The 8,282-nt window shown below is 38.3% G+C and overlaps 1 pseudogene; it reads left to right on the top strand.

The window, feature by feature from the left end:
* The first annotated feature begins 302 nt into the window (after positions 1-302).
* On the top strand, positions 303-2,569 carry LOC116194563 (annotated as a pseudogene).
* Positions 2,570-8,282: the final 5,713 nt, after the last annotated feature.

Here is an 8,282-nt window from a genome sequence, read left to right as displayed (position 1 = left end):
GGATTCAGTATGATTACTCATTTTACCGGGAATCGGGTAAACCTTGGTAATATTTGTGTTTCATATATATATACTAGTGCAGAAGCCCGTGCGAGAGAAGGAAAATATATATATATATATATATATATATAACTAATTCTTCGATAAAATTTAGAGATAGATTTATTAACAATAATTTTTTGCTAAAACAAAAAAGAAAGCGCAGATCTGAAAATTCAGATGATAAATACAAACAAAGAAACCATATAATATAGAATTATTCTATGTTTCTAACACTTTAATAGCAACTATTAATTTTAGGATTTATATTCCGTCCTCCTATTAATAAAACTATTAGTTTATTGTATGATGGATGATGATCGTTGAGCACCGAAGAAGCGAGCTTTCAAGCTAATTATCAAGACAAGAAGAACAGCCACAGGGTGAGAGAGAGAGATAGAAAGAGAGCACTTATGGACTTCTTGCTGTTGATGTTTGGGGCTCTACCTCTCGTGGGGCTGCTCCAAGCCCTCCTCTACTTTGCAAACAGAGGTAGAAGAAGGAACCAAAGTGAGACCCTGCCTCCAGGACCGCGGCCGCTCCCGGTGATCGGGAACCTCCTCCAGCTTGGTTCTCCACCACAGAGGTCTTTAAGCGATCTTGCCAGCATCCATGGCCCGATAATGAGCCTGAAGCTAGGCAGTGTCACCATCGTGGTCATCTCCTCGGCCCCGATGGCACAAGAGATCCTCCAGAACCATGATGTCTCCTTCTCCAACCGCCACATCCCCGAGTCCCTCACCTCCTTCCGCCATCATGAGCTCGGGTTACCTTGGATCCCTGTCTCCGATCCACTCTGGAGGAACCTCCGCCGGATTTGCAACGCGCACCTCTTTGCGCCAAAGGCCCTCGACTCAAACCAACACCTCCGCCGCCGAAAAATCCAGGTTTGTAAAGAAGAAAACTAATATACATCAAAGATGAAACAAGAATCGGTGTGGCTGTTGTACATGGTCCACGAACATCCCGTAGTAGTTAAAATAATCCTATCTATCTTCTACTTTTACATACGAAAATTGACATATTTAGCTATACAGGAACTCCTGGCTCACGTAGGAAAGTGTAGTGAGACGGGAAGCTCGGTGGACATTGGTGATGCAGGGTTCATGGCTTCACTCAACCTGCTGGGAAAAACCATCCTCTCCATGGACCTGGCAGACCCCAACTCCGCATCAGCCAAGGAGTTCAAGGAGATAGTGTGGCAGATCATGGTGGAGGTAGGGAAGCCAAACTGGGCAGACTACTTCCCGGTACTGAAGAGGATGGACCTGCAGGGGGTGAAACGGAGGATGACTGGTTATTTCGAGCGAACGTTCGATGTTTTTGATAGGATCATCAGTGATAGGCTGCAGGTCAGGGAGGTCTCAGGCTTTGTTAGGAAGAATGATATGCTAGATACACTTCTTGACCTTAGCGAAGATAAAGAGGAGGGAATGGATCCGTTTCTAATGAAGCACCTGTTCTGGGTCAGTTTGAATCTCTATTTCTATAGTTTCCTAGTCATGAAACATCTCTGCCGGAATGGACACGAAAGCGAAGTTCAATGATATGCTGAATTAAATCCTTCAACTTACCTTTTGATTTCTTTCGTTTTACGGGTGAGATGAACTTGTCTCTCAGTAACCTTCCTTCCGGTAATTGTTTTTCTCTTTCAATTTCCCAATGATGTTTAGGACCTCTTTATCGCGGGTACTGATAGCACTTCAAGAACATTGGAGATGGCGATGGCAGAGCTGCTTGGCAATCCCGAGAAGCTATTGAAAGCGCAGGCCGAGCTCGAAGAGGTGATCGGTAGGGGCAACCCTGTCGAGGAATCTGATATTGCTCGACTACCATACTTACAAGCCACGGTCAAGGAGACTTTCCGGATGCACCCGCCGTTCCCGCTGCTCGTCCCCCGTAGAGCTGGAGCGACAGTGCAGGTCGGTGGCTACACCATCCCGGAGGGTACACAAATCCTGGTCAATGCCTGGGCCATTGGCAGGGATCCGGCCACATGGAAGAATCCAGATGAGTTTATTCCAGAGAGGTTCTTGGGGCTGGACATTGATGTCAAGGGACAAAACTTCGAGCTCTTGCCGTTCGGTGGTGGGCGGAGATTATGCCCGGGCCTGCCATTGGCCATGAGAATGTCACACCTGATGCTCGGTTCGCTCCTTAACTCTCTTTGATTGGAAGCTCGAAGATGGGGTTTCTCCAGAAACCATGAAAATGGTAGAGAAATTCGGAGTCACCTTACAAAATGCGCAGCCTCTTCGAGCCGTGCCTTTACCGATATCAAGAAATAATCTCTAGAATGAGGATCTAATTATGTGTAATCTGAGGTCCTCCGGAGAAATCATGTTCCAGTCATGGCACTGTTCGTTGAAGGGATCAAGGTTTCGGACCGTTATATTAATTATATTCGTTGCACATGCACCATTGTCGATTAAATTTGTAGTTATATTTAATAACATGTAAAGTTATAAAAATTAAATCCATTATTCTGAAGTATTCGTTGTATGAATATATTGAATTAGTTATATGTTTTGGTTTGCATATTAAGTTTGTGCTATGAAATTTAATACTTTAATAATTATTTTAAATTATATTAGGTCATTTTGATACTAAGGAATGGAATAAAATGGAATTAGTATAATAGTATGAAATGTAATAATACTAGGAGAGAAATGTGATTTCCTTTTTCTGTTTGTTGGCTCGAGTGGGATGGAAGGGCGTGAGAGTCCTATGCCGACTACCATTGCTAAGTAGGAATGGTAATTTTGGCCTGTTGCGCAGCTACTCGATCTGCCCAGACGTGTTTGGGAAGGATATTACCCGACCCGAGCTTGAACATAGGGTAGGGATGGGCAGAAAAATAAATACCAGCGCCGGGGGCAGGGTGGGAATGGATATAACGCGCGACCTGCCATGACCCGCCCCGACCTGCTCATGCTCGCCGCTCACCGCTCAATCCTGTCGTCTCTACATCCTGGGTTGACGTTGCTACTGCCGAGTGCCCCGTCCCTCTGTAGTAGAGCCGGAGTTGATCTTCCTCTACCCAACTCCAAGCTACTGGTGCTCCCGCCTCATGAGTCGTTGCTGCTCCATATCGAGCCTCTGTTGGTAGTGTCTTTTAATAGTAGCTGTATTAAATTATGTATGTCTCTTTTTTTACGAGAACTCGAACCTGAGATCTTGCCCAAACGTAACAAACGCCGGATCGCTTGAACCAACTCACGTTGGTAATCATGGATGTCTTTTCATTGCTGATATATAAAGAAAATTATGCTAGATCAGGTATAATAGAATTATGAGACATATAATCAAGCATAAAAAATTTTCTTTTTTTTGTCATAAGGAAAACTCATGAGCATAGTTCATGAAATCAAGCATATAAATTATATATTAATATTATAAGTATAATTAGTTTTTCTAATTTGATTAATAACTTATGTAAAAATCTCATACAACGCATGGATAAACACTAGTTTAGCAGAAAGTAGAATTGGTTATATACAAGTAAATTAAATTTAAAAATATGTGTCGATGTAATTGAAGAAGTAAACAAAGAGAAATGGGAGAGAGAACGGACGCATAAGGAGAGATGAAGGGACAGTGAGTAAGAGAGAATAGTGGGAGAGTGGTTAAAATGAGTAGTTAAAAAAGATAAAATTTACATGCCATTTTAACTTCGAAGCAGTGTTATTAAAATCGGACTAGACCAGCCGATCGAATCGGTTCGACCGGGAGCCTACACCTTGTCCAGTCCAATTCTTTTAAAAATCGAAGTTTCACTTTTAGACTGGTGAGCCCATTAAACCGGGTGATTTTTTGATTGAACCCAATGAATCCATATGAACCAATCAGTTCTATAGGTTCCATTTTATTGAAAAATTAAATTGCATGCATGAAGACTTGAACCAAGGACATCAATCTCTCTAAGAGCTACATGCGTAACCTCTTAACCATTTAAGCAATAGCAATATTTGTTTCCTTTTGATCATTCTCGATCTCTTTAAACATAACAAAAGAATAAACAACTTCAATAAAAAACACTTTCTTTCATTCATTATTTTATTTATTTGAATTACTGTGTATATATTTAATATATCAGTCTTTCTTCATTTTAATTAGACGTGCGGTCAGATCCATCTAACACCCGATTGAATCTATAAACCCGTGAACCCATACCTCGACTGGTTTAGTGTCCGATCCGATTTTAATAATATTGCTTCATAGTAGTCAAATAACTTTAAATTTAGATTTTTTTTGAATAAGTGTCAATTCGTTCCATTCCAATCAGTTTATGTACAAGCAGTACAAAACTTTAACATGCTCGTCCAAGATGATGGCATGCAGGCCAAACTCTCAACTATACAAATTTAAAAACTCTCGATGGACGCAAGCCAAACTTATCAGCAAAAATGGACCCACCTATCTTATATTTAAGATTAAAAAAAATCTGCATTCTCTTTTTTTTTGGGTGAATTATGATATTCGGAAGTTCAATTGCTGACTAATTCAGTCGAACTGGATTAGCCTACTAAGAGGTAAATTTCTCCCAGCATGAATTTTCTATATTCATAATGACTCGAACCTGAGACTTTACATAAGCAGAATAAGCGCCGAACCGTTTGAATTAACCCATGTTAATTGCTTCTTAACCAATATGGTTGGTTCAAAACTAATCCAGTATGATTGTATATGACCAATTCAGCTTCTTAACCCATTCTCTCTTTGACACAGTACAAGACTTTCTTAACCATATATAGAAGAGAATGACGTTACCTCCTCCTTGAAATCCCTTCTATTCGAGAAAATTTTAGATAATTTTCCCTCAAATGACGTGTTGAGGAAAAACTAATAAAAATTCTTAATGACGAATAATTATGATAGTTATTCGAGTGATTAGCACCAAATCTTTAGTTTCATGCATTTTTTATTGGTGCTTCGTCGCGTTATGTGGTGAGATAAGATCACCTAATAACTTCTCTTCTATTCCTTTTGAGCCAAATGCAATATATATAATTATGACCAAATCAGCTTCAGTATAATTGTGTCTGGCTTCCTCCCTTTTTTTTCGGTGTGTACCATGGTATCCAGAACCCAATGTGATCTAACTAATCTAGTTGGGAGATCGAGCATTAAAGGATATTCTCCCTCCCAACAAGTGCGCTTCCCGGGATTCGAGCTTGTGTTCTCCTTCTTACGGGAGTGAACTGCTTACCACTCAACCAATACTTTTGTTGGTAGGCTTCTTCCCTTTTACAATTTAGAATATTTATTTATTATGCAATGGGCATTTTTGGGAGATTGAAAGTTACATCAATTACTTTTTTTTTCTCCCATTATAACAATCTAGATCTATATTTTTTTTTTGTATGTATCAAGATATTCGGAAACCCATTGACCTGACTAATCCAGTTCGAGTCGAATTGACCCATTAAAGATAAAACTCTCCTAAAGTGAATTTTCTCCATCCACAATATTCGAACTCAAGAACTTGTTTAAAGAAAACAAGTGCCGAATTACTTGAACCAACACAAGTTGATAGATGTAGGCCGGATTGAATAAAAGAAGAAAGTCAAATTCAGGTTTTTTTTTTTCTAAAAGAAAATATTAGCCCTTTCTTATTTTGATCAGCAAAATAAATGAATTTCTTGGCAAGAGATAGTGGCCTTCCAACCTGCATATCGAGTGTCCAAGTGCGTTTCGTGATTTCGATGACTCCATGGACGCAACTAGGGAGGGCCACCAGTGTTAGAAATGTCCAGGATTGACGAAGATATAATACGAGCAAAGCAGTTGATGCGTCTGTTGAACAATAGTTAGGGCTCTCTCATACTTGTAGCGCAAATAATTGCGACGTAGACATAGTTTGAGTTCTCCTATTGATTGATGATAGAGAGATATTTTGGAGGATAAGGGAGGTCGAGATCTCGTTCTCTAAACGAATATCTGAATTCAACTTTGCCTGGGCATGGAGAAAACTTTTGATTCATACTGCCATGGAGTCGGCATATATAACGGAGGCAGGTGACTCCTCGAACCATCGATAATTTGATAGGAATGTATAAATATTCTCCGAAATTTTCATATCTATTTTCGTCCTTACCTCTCGTATTTCGAACTTCTCCTACTCCCCAACCAACACTATTCTTGCCCTCTTTCAGCGTAAGCTGACATGCTCTTTCAATGAACAATGGGTATCTTTGGCAGAAAGTCATCATGCCGAATGCATTAAACATTGGTGACCGATTAAGAATGGCCAAAAAACCAACACATTGCGCTTGAAAATTTTCTCAATTATTATCTCCTTTGGATCTTGTTAACCATCGTCATTTAGATTATCGTATAAAAGCTTGATCAAGATCCAGCATCTTCTAAGAAAACTTACAAGATCTATAAATTTTAACGATAGATCGAACAATAAATTAATGAATTATTTACATGAAAAACTAATTATATACTTTTTTATAAGTAAAAAACTTATTTATAAATAATGAACATTACTTCTAATGAAAATTAACATTATTTTCCAAGGTAAACATGACTTTTTCTTCAATAAATTAGAAACAACGAACATATAAAGGTACACTAATTGATACTTTAAGAAGAAAAAGGGTGAGAGCAACAAAAGACAATCGTGTTCCCATACAATTAACAATTTATGGAAATATAATTATAAAATATCAGGTTTTTTTTTTTAACTAGGGGATCGAAGTCCAAATATTATTTAGTTTTTCATATTTATATGTTTCTTCTGATGGTGTTTTTGATAAATAATCTTTTTCTGTTTCTTACTAACGAATATTCCTCATTGCATATGCTAGTAGAATATACTTCCCCTACCAAGCAGAGGGGGAAAAAGGAAAAAGGAAAAAGGAAAAGAGAGAGAGAATATACTGCCCTTTAATATAAATAACTAAAGTTTGAACTTAGAATGGAACGATTAGTCAGACTCTGGAAGTTGTGGTAAAGAAGTAATGGGGAAAAAAATGAAATTGGGATATATTCTAATGCTGATATGTTATCAATGGTTCAGGGTCATGTTATAATTTTTACGATGGGAGAGCGTTACTTCTTAGTGGATCGATCCTACTCAATTGGATTAGTCGGGATCTAATTAAATTTTCGAATATCAAATTTTCATCCGAAAAAGATATAATATTTTCAGAATGTGAAATCTCGTAAATGAATAATATAATTGATTATATCCTATTCGGAATATCTTATCTTATACATACAGATATAAAAGCCAAAAAAAGTTACCTTCTTTATCTTTGAAATTTGACCCAAATATATATATATATATCAAAAAAAATTTCCTGAATTTTGGTATTCGAAAATTCAATTGGATTTAATTAATTCAGTCAAATCGAGTCGGTCTATTAAGAGATAAAGCCATTCCAACGTAAATTTTCTGCATTCACAACGACTCGAACCTAAAACCTTGCTTAAATAAGCGTCGAACCGCCAAGTCATTTTAGTACGAAATATTTTTTTTTTATTTTAAGATAAATGCAGGTTCCTCTAGATTATGAGATACTTTTTGATTTTGCACAATTGTCCCCAACCTCCATGAAAAATAGAAAACTGTACGCTTTGGCTCCTCGTCAATTCTCCGACTAAAATGGGATCACATGCATGGCATGAGACTTTTTTTAAAGAGCAAAAGATCATCTGGCCTGATTAGAAAAATCATGAAATAAAAAATTGTAAAATAAAAATTAAAAGAAAAACCTCCACACTTTCCAGGGGTAATGGGTTTCGACGCTGGTGTCTCGCCGGCAACCACCATCGGAACTTACCGAGCGAAAAAAATACCACCATCGGAACCCATTACTTACCCCCAGCAATTGCCGAGGGTAATCTTATCATTTGATTTCTTTTGTAAGATCAAATGACCTTTCGTCCTAAAAGATGTCAAATGCAACGCATGCGACTCATTATATCGGAAAAATTGATGATTGACTAGACACGAAAGTATCAATTCTCCACGTCATAATTATTAAGGAGAACCCGCATGACCCAACAAGAACATCATATAACTCGGGAATTCAGCATTGTTCACCTTTAATTTTTTCCTCTCCTTTTTTTTTTACTGTCGATGGTGTCCAGCGCCGTAGCAACCGACTAGTCCACCGGGCGATGTATTATACGACTTGGGGCCCGCCAATTAAATTCCAGATGTCGACTTCCGAGAGAATTGAACCCTAGATCTATTACTTGTTGTCAGCTTAGCTTATCAGCGAGTCCAA

This window comes from Punica granatum, chromosome 2, assembly GCF_007655135.1.
Source record: "Punica granatum isolate Tunisia-2019 chromosome 2, ASM765513v2, whole genome shotgun sequence".
NCBI classification, from domain to species: domain Eukaryota; kingdom Viridiplantae; phylum Streptophyta; class Magnoliopsida; order Myrtales; family Lythraceae; genus Punica; species Punica granatum.
This window is presented reverse-complemented; position numbering and strand designations above follow the sequence as displayed.